Source organism: Haemaphysalis longicornis, unplaced genomic scaffold, assembly GCF_048455015.1.
Source record: "Haemaphysalis longicornis isolate Haplotype H1 unplaced genomic scaffold, Haemaphysalis longicornis Haplotype H1 scaffold_2, whole genome shotgun sequence".
NCBI classification, from domain to species: Eukaryota; Metazoa; Arthropoda; class Arachnida; order Ixodida; family Ixodidae; genus Haemaphysalis; species Haemaphysalis longicornis.
In genome coordinates, this window is record NW_027526295.1 from 55,123,881 (window position 1) to 55,139,191 (window position 15,311).

Genomic DNA, 15,311 nt, shown 5'->3' on the forward strand with positions numbered 1-15,311 from the left:
AGACTTATACGGCCCTATGCCCCTGACTGCTGCTGGCAATCGTTGGGTTATTGTCGCCGTCGATTACCTTACGTGATACGCTGAGACTTCCGCGCTACCGGCTGCCACAGCGCGCGAAGTTGCAACCTTCATTTTGCACCATTTTATCCTGCGTCATGGCGCACCCCGGGAACTTCTCAGTGACCGGGGCCGTGTCTTTTTGTCAGAAGTGGTCGAGGCTCTCCTCAAAGAATGCAACGTCACCCACCGCAGCACTACAGCCTACCATCCCCAGACTAATGGGTTGCCAGAGAGATTTAACCACACCCTTGGTGATATGCTCGCCAAGTGCGTGTCTGCTGACCACTCCGATTGGGATGCGATTCTTCCCTTCGTGACTTACGCGTATAACACCGCGACGCAGACTGCTACAGGGTTCTCACCATACTTCCTCCTCTATGGGCGTGAAGCATCCTGCCCTCTCGACACCATTCTACCCTACCGACCCGACGCTTCCGAATACACGCCTGTTTCTCAACTCTGCAGCCACGCTGAGGAGTGTCGTCAGCTTGCTCGCAGTTTTACCTCCGAAGAACAATTCCACCAAAAACATCGGCGTGACGGTGACAACCGACAAGTGACTTTCTCTCCCGGCTCTCTCGTATGGCTTTGGGTACCCTCCACTACACCTGGACTTTCTAGCAAGCTCCTTTCCAAGTTCCATGGACCGTACCGCGTACTCGAACGAACCTCCTCCGTGAATTACGTTGTGGAGCCGCTCACCCCGTCGCCTGACCTGCGCTGCCGCGGACGCGAAATGGTACACGTGCATCGCCTGAAGCTGTACTACAATCCTTCCGTCGTGATGTGCCCTAAGGTCACCAGGATGGCTCCCTTCGTCGCGGGGGTAATTGTAGTGTGGAAGACGAGCAAGTGGGGCGCAGCAAAAATGCGAGCACTAACGAACAACTGATTTGCTACGCGGCCACCACAACAGTCAGCATTGTCCTTGTGATTGGCGTATGCCCCCTCAAGGGAATTGACCACCCGGATGGTACAGATGACGACGAGGCAACAGGGTGAGCCACCGCAGCGGCATCGTCATCGGCATGAAGCTCGTGGAGTGCGCGAGACTTTCTGCCGGCTGGGCCACCGATCCGTTTGCCACTTCTGAGTGCCCATCCTTCCTTCCGCTGTCACGGCAATAAACCCGCCTTACAATATATATATATATATATATATATATATATATATATATATATATATATATATATATATATATATATATATATATATATATATATTGTCAGAAAATAAGGCTTGGCATTCAAGAAAACCTCTGAAAGGAAAGGGGAGGTTGTGGTGGGACATAGAAAGAGATTAAGAATTTTTTGTCTCAGAAAGAAATTAGTGAAAAAATGCCCGCCAGGTGGGATCCGAACCCCCGACCTATAGATATATAGGTCGTGGGTTGGGATCAGATATATATAAATATATCTGTATATATATATATATATATATATATATTGTAAGAGGCCTTTTCAAGGAGACGTCGCTGGTAGAGCGGAGGAGACAGACGCCGTTTATTTGGCGAACGCGCAGCCAAGCAGCACTAGCCTCAGGGATCATGTACAGGTGACGAAGATGCAGCATTACTGAAAAGGATGACAGGCGATGATGATTACACATAAGATTGAAATCAGCGAAATATTGTGCCGCGGAGAACTTCAGCGCTTACACTAATTCCCCCCGTCGAGGAAGGCGGCCGCCCGGCCTCTGGCATTTAGGAAGTGCGAGAGTGGAACTTTTTGAGACGGGAGACATGCACAATTTCGGTTCCCCGACAGCGACGGTCCGTGCTGGGAGACACAGGGGTGACCCGATAGTTGACTGCCGACGTCTGCTCCAGAACGGTATAAGGGCCGATGAATCGCCAAAGAAACTTTTCGCATAGCCCAGGCACACGAACGGGAGTCCAGAGTAGAACCTGGTCCCCTGGGCAGAACTGGATACACCGGTTAGAGGCGGCGTACTGGTGCTTGCGGTCCTGCTGGCACGCTTGCGTGTTTTCACGGGCAATACGGCGGCACTGGTAAAGGCGAGAGATGAATTCTTCAGACCCGGGGACAAATCCCGTCGCAGGTGCCGAGAACCGACACGTGTCTATGACGAAGGAGGGATCACGGCCATAAACAAGGAAAAACGAAGCGTACCCAGTTGTTCGTTGGCGTGCCGTATTATACGCTACCGTTAGGAATGGAAGGATGGCGTCCCAGTTAGTATGGCTTGGTCCAATATACATGGAGATCATATCCGAAAGTGTACGATGGAAGCGTTCCGTGAGGCCGTTTGTTTGGGGGTGGTATGATGACGTCGTTTTGTGGATGGTATTCGATGCACGAAGCAGGTCTGCAATGACGCTTGAAAGAAATGTTTTTCCACGGTCACTTAGTAGAACCCAGGGGGCGCCATGGCGTAAGATCACGTCATGCAAGATAAATTCGGCGACTTCTTGGGACCAGCCAGAGCGAACAGGGGCCGTCTCTGCATAACGCGTCAAATGGTCAACCGCGGTCACGATCCAACGGTAGCCGGATGAGGTCGATGGTAAATGATGATGATGTTTAGAGTTTAATGGCGCAAGGCCGACTAAGGGCAAAGAGCGCCAAACAAAAGTGATTACATGAAAGTGACATGGAAGTAAAAGAACACTTTAGTAAAAATAAACAAAGTAAAACACAACGTAATGAAGATGACTGGTGTAAAGGGCCAGGTTGTCAACATGCATGATAAGAAATGAGATGTAAAAATTTTACGTCGGTGAGAAACTCGAAAACGCGTTGGATTGAAAACAGGGCTTCGTCTCCTAAGAAGTGTGACGGGTGTGGTGGAATATGTCGTGTGTGTAGTTGAGGGAAGTGTTTGCGTCGTGTAGTGTCGAGTGCCTTACATTGTATGAGGATGTGCATCACGGATAGGGCCTCTCCGCACCTACTGCACAGAGGTCTTGGAGACCCAGTGAGAAGGTGCGAGTGTGTTGCATGAGTATGCCCTATCCGTAATCTGGCCAAGGCGACTTCAGTGTATCTATTGCGTGTGTCGGTGGTGTATGGTCCCAAGTGTGGTTTTATTACGTGTAACTTCTTGTCTGTCTGTTCACTCCAGTGTGTTTGCCATGTTTTGCGAAGTTGTTGTCTGATCTGTGGTTTCACGTCGGTGTAGGGTAATGTGGTTATGTCTACTGTATTCGTGAGTGTAGCAGCAGCAGCCATTCGGTCCGCTGCTTCGTTCCCGGCTATACCACAGTGGCCAGGGACCCAGCAAAGAACCAGTTCAAATTTGCGTACATACACAGACATAATACCCTTGACAATCAGATTGACAACGTGGTTTTTCGAAGGCACTGTTGACGACAGTGCCCGCACAACACTGAGGGAATCTGTATAGATAATGGATTGTGGGATGTGGTTTTGAAGTATATGATTGACAACAAGAAGTACACCGTAAGCCTCTGCCGTAAAGATACTAGTATGACTATTCAGAGTTCGAGTGACACTAAGGCCGGGCCCATGCGCCGCGCAGGACACAGAGGTGGCAGATCTAGAAGCGTCCGTATAAAATTCAGAGCACTCATACTTCTGCTGCAAATACAAGAAATGCTGCAGAATTGCACATGTGGGAGCTCGCTTTTTATCTAGATGTGTAAAAGATGTGTCGCACGATACAGGGCGGAGATGCCATGGTGCTATAAAATCCGTTAGAGAACTTTGGATGGTGTCTAAAAAGGAGACAGCAAGCTCTGACGCCTCCTCTCTAACTCTGTAAGAGAAGGGCGCAGAGATCGATGGTCGATTTAAAAGGAGTTCAGTCATGGACGTATCATGAAAAACTGATTTAAAAGGATGGTGAGGCATGGATGAAATTTTAAAAGCATAAAGGAGATCTGTGTAAGCTCGCTGATGTTGTAGGTTCCATTTGTTGCACTCCACATAGAGGCTTTCGACCGGGCTAGTGCAAAAGGCGCCTCACGCCAGGCGGAGCCCGAGATGGAGCACTGGGTCCAGCATTTTGAGGGATGTTTTACTTGCTGACCCATAAACAACGCTACCATAGTCCAATCGTGAACCTATCAAGCTGGTAAAAACACGTAAGAGAAGTTGTTTGTCAGCACCAAAAGAGATGTGCGACAGAACCTTCAGGATATTCATTGTTTTTAAGCATTTATGTTTTAGTTGTTTTATGTGTGGGATGAATGTCAGCTTTTCGTCAAAGATAATACCCAAGAACTTGTGTTCCTTTTTTACAGGAATAGAGACACCGTGGAGTTGAAGGTCTGGATCCGGCCGGATACCACGCCTCTTGGAAAACAAAATACAAGTGCACTTCCCGGGATTAAATTTAAAACCATTGCCATCTGCCCAGCCAGCTAGCTTGTTAACACCAAGCTGGTCCTGGCGCTCACAGACAGACAAGTTACAGGATTTAAAGGAGAGTTGAATGTCGTCTACATAGACTGAACAGGAAATCGACGGTGGCAGCGCCTTCCTAAGGGAATTCATTTTCACAATAAAAAGGGTGCAACTTAAAACTCCACCTTGTGGCATTCCATTTTCCTGCACATGAACCCTAGAGAGTGCAGCTCCAACTCGCACGCGAAACGTTCTTTCAGACAGGTAACTAACAAGCGTATTCATCATGTTACCCGACATGCCAAAGGACTTCAAATCGCTGAGGATGCCGTACCGCCAAGCAGTGTCGTACGCCTTTTCAAGATCAAAGAATACTGTCATACAATACTGCTTATGCAGGAAAGCATCTTTAATATATGACTCTAACGCAACGAGTTGATCGTTCGTAGATCGCCCCACCCTAAAGCCCGCCTGGCAGCTCTCGAGAAGACCGTTGTACTCTAAGAAGTACACGAGTCTCCTGTTTATCATCTTCTCGAGGAGCTTGCACAGGCAGCTTGTGAGGGCGATGGGCCGGTAGCTAGCGGGAGAGGAAGGGTCCTTTCCTTCCTTCAGGAAAGCCACTACTATGGCCTCCCTCCAAGAGCCAGGAATGTGCCCCGAAAGCCATATGTTGTTGTATAGATGTAGGAGTGTTTCAAGAGTGTCTGGGTGTAGGTGTTGTATCATGGTGTATGTGATTTTGTCTGCACCTGGAGCTGAAGGCTTACATGTGCTCAGAGCAACCTTCAGCTCATGAATTGAAAAAGGAGAATTGTAAGAAGTGTGCGACTTGTTGTTATCACGCAGGGACTTCTTTTCTACAGATGTTTTGTGTTTCATGAAAGTGTTTGTGTAGTGTGCTGAACTGGACACGTGTTCGAAGTGTTGTGCAAGTGCGTTAGCCTGGTCTTCCAGTGTGTCCCCTGTTGTACTAACCAGGGGCAGGCTGTGTGTCTGTTGTCCTTTTAGTTTTCGTATTCGTGTCCAGACTTTATGTGTGTCAGTGTATGAGTTGATGGAAGTGAGGAAGGTGCGCCAACTCTCCCTTTTCGCCTCACGACGCACTCGCTTTCCAAAAGCCTTTGCCCGTTTAAAAGAAATGAGGTTATCTGACGTGGGGTACCGGCGAAGGACACCCCACGCCTTGTTCTGGGCCTCTCGCGCACGCCTGCAGTCCTCGTTCCACCAGGGCCTCCTTGGGCTGCGGGACCCACTGGAGGCCTTGGGAATGGACTTTTCGGCGGCGTCGAGGATGTGCGCCGTGACAAGTTGGGCGGCTTCCTCCACGTGTAGATGTTTTATGGTTGTGTGGTGTAGTTTAGATGTTTCTGTGAATGTACTCCAGTTTGCTTTGGATTCATTAAACCTGTTATGGGAAGATGGACTGCTCGGGCCTATACCTATATACGTTAATGAAGTGGGGAAATGGTCACTACCATATGGGTCCATGCCCACACCCCACTCAAGACATGGAAAGAGAACTGCGGAACCAATAGCCAAGTCAAGATGAGAGTATGTATTGTGTCCTAAGTTATGATATGTAGGCTGTTTTTTGTTGAAAAGGCATGCTCCGGAGGATGTAAGAAACTTCTCCAACAGGCGACCTCGGGCATCCGTTCTGGAGGAGCCCCAAAGAGAGTTGTGTGCATTAAGGTCGCCTGTTAGGATGTACGGTTCGGGCAGCTGGTCGACCAGCGCCTCGAAGTCAGAGCTCAAAAGTGTGACATCAGGAGGAATGTATATGGAGCATACCGTTATCAACCTATTAAAAATTATTGTGCGTATTGCTACAGCCTCAAGGACGGTGTTGAGAGCGACAGGGTGGCATGCTAGGGATTTCCGGGCTATTATGGCTACACCGCCCGAAGAGTGTGTGCAGCCATCCCTGTCCTTTCTGAAGACCATGTACCTATTTAAGAAATTTGTGTGCTTGGAATTCAAATGCGTCTCCTGAAGACACATCACACTTGGCTGATTAGCATGCAGTATTTCGTATACATCGTCAAGATTTTTAAGAAGGCCTCTACAGTTCCATTGAATTATGTTTTCTCTTCCCATTATTTAGTGTGAGAGCTACTGGAGTGTGTGTGTTTGTTTATGTGTCGTCTTTCGGGGCTGTGACTCTCACCTTTTTTGGCTTGTCGGGAGGCTTTGGCGTCGGGACGCGTTCCTTGCGCTGCGTTGCAGGCAGGAACGGCCCGACATCCATCTCGTCGTCGGATGTCCGAGGGGTGCCCGACGGACCGGGCCCCCTGGACTTGGCCCCCCCTCGGGAGCCCTTCGTTTGAGCCGCCACCGCCGAGGGCGTCCGGGGCGCCAGAGGTGGCACAGGCGGTGCGGTGGCAGTGGGAACCGGTGCGGGGCCCGTGGTGTCCATCCCCTCTGTACCCTCCAACGCACTGGAGGGCGGGGAGACAGAGGCGGGAGCGGCACCGGTCCCGACGGAAGAGGTTGCCACCACAACCGCTGCTGCCTCAGCAAGTGGCGTGGTGGCGGGTTGGGCTGCCAGAGGCAACCCAGGGGGGGGCGGGCGAGGGACCAGGTCAGACTCGCTGAACTGGGTCCCTGTGGAAACAAGACGCCGCTCCGCCCCCCGGCGAGCCGCGTCGGCGTACCTCCCCAGGGGGAAAGAGGCGAACCTCTTTCGCGCCTCTGGGAAGGTGATGTTTTCAGTGACTTTGATGTTGATGATTTTCTTTTCTAGTTGAAATTTTTCGCACTTGCGGGAGTATGCCGCATGCGGCCCCCCGCAGTTTACACAAGTGAGAGTTTCGGCTGAGCAGTTCTCGCTTGGATGATCGTGCGCCGCGCACTTTGCACACGTCGTTCGGCCACGGCAAGAGTTCGTACCATGCCCGAACCGCTGGCACTTAAAACAGCGCCGCGGGTTCGGGATGTACAGACGGATGGAGCAACGAATAAAACCTGCATTTATGTATTGTGGAAGAATTGCGCGGTCGAAAGTCAAGATAATGTGTTTGGTGGGAATCTCCTTGTCGTCTCTGCGGATGGTGATGCGTCTCACGGCAGTGACGCCCTGATCCTTCAAGCCGGCAAGGAGATCCGCATCGGTTTCGTTCAGGAGGTCTGTCTCGGATATCACACCCTGCGAGCTGTTGAGGCTCCGATGGGGTGTGACCCGGATGTCAAGATCAGCCAGTCTAGTCTGAGCTAGAAGCTTTGCAGACTGCTGCTTGTCATTTATTTCAATTAAGAGTTCACCAGACCTTTGTTTTTTGCATTTATACGATTTTCCTACTATGGCTTCAAGATACTTGGCGATCAAGAAGACTGACTGAGATGCAAGAGGGTGGGTTGGATTGAGGGATTCCATCACAAGAAATCGAGAAAAATGGTCCGGTTCAGGAAAGGTTAACGACGGCAACGGAGGAAAGGATACTTCGGTGCGGCCCCTTTTCAGGGACCGATCACGGTTGGGGGGGGTTTTAGACAATACCATAAAGCATAGTATAAAAGCAGGGAGACGGGGGTACTTTCTTCCACAACCTTACCCTGATAGCTGAGGAGGTCCCGGAGCTCCCTGCCTGGTAAACAGACAGGGAGCCCATCCGCCGGAGCTTGACCTGGGCTCCGACGGCCACCGTTAGAGGTTTCTACCCTTCACCTTAAAAACCCATCACCACGGTTGGATCCAGCTTATGTTTGGGGGCTCGGGGTCCGCGGTATCGCCAGTACCGTCACCAAGATTGCTCAAGGTGCCCCGTGCGGGGGGTCGATGGTAAAGGGCCGTATAGATCAATACCCACCACGTCAAAAGGTTCCGCCGGACAAGGAATGGGTTGTAGAAGTCCAGCAGACGCCGTTGTAAGGCGTTTGCGATGCTGACACAATGCACAGGAGCTGACATACTTAGCGACGCACCTTGACATGCGAGGCCAGAAGAAGCGAGCTCGGATCCTGTCAAACGTTTTTTGAAAGCCGAGGTGGCCAGCAGCTAGGTCATCGTGAAAGGCTTCTAAAAGCTTTGGCTGCAAAGCCCGAGGAGCTACAGGCACCCATTTTTCTCCAGCAGGGTGATGGTTGACGCGGCAGAGCACACCGTTGCAGTGTGTGTACTTTGCAAGCTGGCGTCGTAAACGGCTGTTAGGAGGCTGCGTCACCCCAGAGAGTTGGTCAGTTATGGTTCGGGAGTGCGGGTCCGCCTGCTGAAAAGACACTAGCTCGGAGCACCCAACGGATGGCGCAGGGTCGATGGGAGCCAAGGATGGAGCTCGTGCAGCGGAGGAAACATCGCCAGTGGTGTTTGATGTGGACCCGAGGGGACATCGTGACAAGGCATCCGCATCAAGGTGTTTCTTGCCTGATTGGTACTGTACAGTGTAGTCATACTCCTGTAATCGCAAAATCCACCGTCCGAGCCGGCCGGAAAGGTTCTTCAGCGTCGATAACCAGCACAAGGCGTGATGATCGGACACTACGGTGAAGTGGCGGCCGTATATGTAGGGACGGAATTTTTGTACCGACCAGACGACAGCCAAGCATTTTTGTTCAGTAATGGTGTAGTTCTTCTCTGCGGAGCTGAGAGTGCGACTGGCATAGGCCACAACACGCTCTCTAGATTGGTTATTGCGCTGGAGAATAACAGCACCAATTCCGTACCCGCTTGCATCCGTATGTAATAAGGTTGGTTTGGTGTCGTCGAAATGGGTCAAGATGGGGTCAGAGCTAAGAGCGTCTTTTAAGGCTTGAAATGATTTTTCGCAGTCCTCAGACTATACGAAAGGCGTGCCAGAACGAAGAAGCTGGTGTAGCGGAGACGCGAGGGTGGCGAAGTTGCGCACGAAACGTTGAAAGTAGGAAGCCAGGCCAAGAAAGCTGCGGAGCGTTTTCTGTTGCTGCGGGCGTGGAAAGCTCATGACTGCGCTAATCTTCTCAGGGTCGGGCCGGACACCTTCTTTGCTCACGACAGGGCCAAGGACCTCGATGGCCTTGCTGGCAAAATGACATTTTTTTGTGTTGAGCTGTAGGCCGGCGCTATCGAGACAGGTCAGCACTTCATCTAGCCGCTGCAGGTGCTGAGAGAAGGTGGACGAGAAGACAACGATGTCGTCCAGATAGCACAAACAGGTCTTCCACTTTAGGCCACGTAGAACAGTGTCCATGAATCGTTCAAGGGTGGGGGGGGGGCATTACACAACACGAACGGCATAACGTTAAACATGTATAAGCCGTCGGGGGTACAGAACGCTGTTTTCTCCTTATCGGCCTCGTACATTGGTATCTGCCAATACCCTGAACGTAAATCCAGGCTTGAAAAATATTCAGCTCCTTGCAAATAATTCAAAGCATCGTCAATCCTTGGCATCGGGTAGACATCTTTCCTGGTAATTTTGTTGAGGGATCGATAATCCACGCAAAAGCGAACTGACCGGTCCTTCTTTCTAGGTAATACAAAAGGAGAAGACCAGGCACTCGCGGAGGGACGAATTATGTCTCGCTTAAGCATATCTGAGACATTCTCTTCAATTATTTTCCGTTCAGACGCCGACATGCGATATGGGCGGTCGCGTATGATGTGAGGACTGTCTGTCTGTATGCTGTGTGCTGCGACAGGGGTCTGGCCTAACGTTTTGGAAAATGAATCGAAAGACAAACGGTGCTTGCCCAGTAAGGCCAATAAGGACTGTGCCTATGCTTGCGTGACGTCGGGGCTAATGGTGGCAGTGAGCGCTGAAGTAGAAGTGTCCGAAAAAACGGAACGCGGAAGGGCCGACAGCGAACCGAGAGGAACAACATCAATGGTCTCTCCCTGATGAGTCGAGGCCACTGTGGTGCCTTCATGCAGCAGGATCAGTTCGGGGCTAGCGTTGGTCACGGGAAGGGTTGCGAACCCATTGCAGAATTGTATTAGGCACGTAGCTATCACGACGCCTTTAGACAGTAGGCTGGCACAAGGGACGACTAAAATGTCCCCCTCACTGATGTTGGCCGATCGAACTTTGCTCGAAACTTGCTCATTGGAGAGTTCAATGCTTGGGCTATCACAAGAGATGACGGCTGAGGCTGAAGAGAGAAAGTCCCACCTCAAAATTAGCGAATGAGCACACGACGCCAGCACCGCACTCAGGATATGATGTCGAATTCCGTCGATAAGTACGCGTACCGCGCACTGTCCAGAGGGCTGAATCAAAACATTATTTGCGCCACACAAGGTCGGGCCAGAGTAGGGCGTTTGCATTTTACGAAGTCGAGCACACAAGTCTGCATGTATAACTGAAATACTGGCGCCAGTGTCTACAAGAGCATCAACACAAATACCTTCGACGATGACAGATAAAATGTTCGATGGCCGCTGCTGAGGAATTGTACTTTTACCAGGTATAGCAGTTTTCCCTCCATAAACTGCAGAGGTTAGTTTTCCTGTCGGAGGCCAGCAGCATGAGACGCGGGGCGAAGGGGCGATACCGAGCGGTTCCGGAATGGACATGGTGAACGGCAACGCGATGGTCGGGAACTTCCAGGAACGTCCTGTGTGTTCCGGGGTCGACGGAAAAGGCCGCGGCGGAGAGTGATATGCCCGTTGACGAAAGCCATATGGAGGTCGGTAGGTCGGCGGTCTGGTATAAGGCCTGCACGTTCATCTTGCTGACGCCGTCGACAAAATCGGGCAATATGACCCCTGATACCACAGTAGAAGCAAGTGGGTCGGGGGGGTCGCCAAGGAGCATAATACTGGCTGTACGGCTCAGGGAGTCTCGGAGAAAGGGCAGACAAATGACTCTGAGCAGGCGCAGGATGCGGGAAGACTGGCTGTAGCGGGCTCATCTCGGCGTACTGAGCCACGTGCTGTGGAGTGGCGTGTTCGGTAGAGGGCCCGCTTTTCATGAGACGCAGTTCTCCTTTAACCAGGTCAGGCAAAGTGGCGCCAGAGGAGAACTGGCGATCACCAGAGAGTCCAGAGGTCTTCCGCGCCTGAAGTTCTTGCCTAATGATACTACGTATCAAAGAGCGCAGCGCCGTGTCGGGTGGAAGGCAGGCTGGTGGGGTATCCTGCTGGATGCGAGCGGACTGCAGCGCATCCAAGCGCTGGCAAATCGTAACTACGTCGCGTACGGTGGTGGGATTCTGAGCGACGAGAGCATTAAAGGCAAATGTGCTAATGCCTTTCAGAAGGTGCCGGACTTTGTCGTTCTCCGACATGTCCTCGTTCGCCTGGCGACAAAGCGCAAGCACATCCTCAATGTAAGACTTGTACGTCTCACCTACATGTTGAACGCGCTGGGCGAGTTTCTTCGTGGCGCTCTCCGATCGGCTCGCCGATGTGCCAAAAATCTTGCGAATCTCCTCCGTAAACGTATTCCAATCTCCTAGGCAATGTGCGTTGTTATAAAACCACGTCCTAGCCACTTTGTCAAGGCAGAACGGGACATTATAGAGCTTCATAGAATCATCCCACCGATTAAACGCACTCACTCTGTTGTAATAGTCGAGCCAATCGTCGACGTCTTCACCGCGAAGGCCAGCGAAGGATCTGGGGTCCCTTTGGCGGCTGGTAACGGTCCACGCAGGAGGCGCAGAAGCCGTTGCAGGGGCGGTGCGAGTCGGGACGTCCTGTTCCATTGGCCCGGTTTGCATTTGAAGGCGTCTTCCTGAATGTAGCTCCAGGGGTGAGCTAGGAGTGCCAGAGGGCGAGATCGAGGTGCACCTCCACCACGTGGAAGAGGCCTTCAAGGAGACGCCGCTCACTGATAGAGCAGAGGAGACAGACGCCGTTTATTTGGCGAACGCGCCGCCAAGCAGCACTACCCTCAGGGATGATAATGATCATGTACAGGTGACGAAGATGAAGCATTACTGAAAAGGATGACAGGCGATAATGATTACACATAATATTGAAATCAGCGAAATACTGTGCCGCGGAGAACTACAATGCTTACAATATATATATATATATATATATATTGTAACGAGGAAGGCTAGCCACCATCGACGCAACGCTACGAGCGCGGCTACACAGCGGTGAAGTGGAAAGAACAGCCAGCGAAGCGTATTACCTCATGCGACATGCATCATCATCACAGCATGTCTCAACATCATCATCACCAGTGTGTTGGCACGAGAGATGAGCGCGCACGGTAGAACCCCTTCGGACTCAGCTGAGCCTCTGTGTTTCAACGCCTTGCTGCTGCCGTCCTGCCAATGAACCTCATAATATTATATATATATATAAATATATATATATATATACATATATATATATATATATATATATATATATATATATATATATATATATATATATATATTTATATATAAATATATATATATAGAGAGAGAGAGAGGGAGAAAGTGCATCAAGGGCGAGGGCAGACAAAGGGAAGGCAGAGTTTGTAGCATGGAATGACGGTTGGTGGCCAGCAAAAAAAGAGAGAAGTGGAAGAGGGAAAAAGGATAACAAGAAATCACTGCCGCACGGTACGAACATGAGAAAAAACAACCAAAAAAGAAAAAAATAGAATAAAAAAATTTTAACAAGGTAATTCCCCCTTTCACCCGTGGCAACACGGGTGAAAGATGGGAGTATACTGGCGCGGAGGTGCCGTCCGAGCATGTACGCTCTGTAAGGACAACTCAGGGTGAGGGGCTGATATTGCACGGGCGTTGAAGTGCGTAACAATGCAGCGTCAAAGCCGACGTACGGGTGGCACGAACGGCCCCGTGCAAAACTGTAGTATGGTTAGGGTGCGGCTGGGTCAGCTGCGGCTTGCACGAGCGTTGACGCGCCAAACTGTGCAGCGGCACGGCCGAGGTGCTGGAGGCACGGAGTAGTCCTGTTTCACATCCACTTCTTGGGTAGTTTTCTTAAAAGTATTTGTTCCCTCTGGTTGGGGGTGGTAGCCAGCGCCACTCGGACTACTCGGGTTGCCGGGGACTTTTTTTTTCACCCTCCGACTGTTACTCTATGTCTACGACATGTGGAGATTGGTCGACCAGCATTGAACCCTCATAAGCTACCTATGGCACCAAGACTGCCAGAACGGGGGCTCTCGTTACGGATATAGCGAATATAATTGTAAATCAGGTATTCGTTCAATTACAATAGAAATAAGGGTTGGCAGTCATGAATGCCTCGGAAAGCAAAGCAGAGAGTGCGGTAGGTGATTGAAAGAGATGAAGAATTTTGAAATACAGAAAGTGGAGAAAAAATTCCGGCCAGGTGGGACAAGAACCGAAGACCTCCCGAATACACGACTGGTGTGATAATCACTAAGCTACCGGCGCGGCTGTTCTCCCCTTCACTTTTTAGGGTAGTTATGTTTAGGTATTGGTTTCCTGCGCTTGAAGGTTACAGCTTGTGCCACGCGTACTCCTAGAGGTGCAGACCCCCGGGCTGTAACTCATGCGTCGATTACACTCCGAGAGTGTCGGCCAGCGGTGAACCCTGTTAAGCTACCTATGGCCCCAAGACTGCCGTAACAGAGGCTCCCGGTATGCATGCAGCGAATCAGAATTGGAAATGAGGGTCTGTTGATTTAAAACAGAAATAACGGTTTGCAGTCAAGAATGCCTCGGAAAGAAATGGGAGAGTACGGTAGGTTATTGAAACAGATGGAGAATTTGGAAAGGCATAAAGGAAGTGGAGAAAAGATGCCCGCGGGTGAGATCCTAACCGACGACCTCTAGGATACGCGTCTGGTGCGAATCTCACTACGCTACCGGCCGGGCTCTTCTCCCCTCAACTTTTTCAGGTAGTTATGTTGAGGTATTTGTTTCTTGCGCTTGGGAGTGGTAGCCAGAGCCACTCGCACTACTCGAGATGAAGGGGATCCTCCCATTAGAAGCGCGGTTAACGCGACTTCTCTCTTATACCGAACAACGTTGGGACGTTTGTTTAGTTTTCCATAGAAGCAATGAAGAAGAAGTTAGCAGTGGCTTATCTCGGCTATGCAAGGATATACGTAGCGTGATTTAATGTTCAGCTGGTTATTCCTAGCTTTCCTGGTTGTCTAGGATTAACCTGCTTATCATGCTTACTCCTGCTTCAATTGCACATACATTGTAAACGCGTTATGTGACACATGTATATTTATCAAGCAGCTCCGGCGCAGCGTCACCAATCGCCAAAGAGCTGAGCGGGTTCTACAGGGGCTCGCCGGTGTTGCTACGAAGCACGAGCCATCGGTTCCACAACCGGCCACCCCTCGCAGAATAATCAACTGGAACGGCCGCTACGTGCGGAACGGAGATCTGCGAAGACGGTGGGCGCGCGGGGTGCGCGAGAGACGCCGGGCAACCAGCAATGTTCTGTGCTCCATGTGACGCCACTGCTTTTGCACATGCGCAGCCCGGCACACTAGGAGCCATGCGAAACTGCTCAACCTCGGCCACTGTAGCTCACACTAAAAAATTGCTTTGAATGAACTGCCTTGTACGTAGTCTTTGGTTAATACGAAAAACGTTCGGGGTGAGCACCGCTTGTTCGTGGGAGGCAGCCGACCAAACCTGCAGCCTCCCACGAAGGCGTCGCTGGGTCGTGTCGGGCTATGTGGCTCATTTTGCGCCGTGTTCACCGTGAAAGAGGAACGCCGCGTTCACCCGGGCGAACGCCGCAATCTGAGGGCCTCCTTCTGCGATCGTCGCGCTGGACCAAACTGCTTTTAGCCATGGTCAGCAATAATGCTATATCAAAGGTTAACGAAGGAAACCAGAACTGAACCAGACTAATCCAAGCTTTTGCTTTGCATATCCAAGGTTAGCGGAGCTCAGAAGCAACCATTTTTTATATTGTGTTACAGCGTTGCTTCCTTAATGTCTACAAGTGCGGTATAAAGACCAGATTGAAGGTCCTTTGGGCAACCATGAAAATTGGGAGGTTGAGGGCTGTCGTATATCTTGTTCTGATAAAGGCGTTTATTTGAT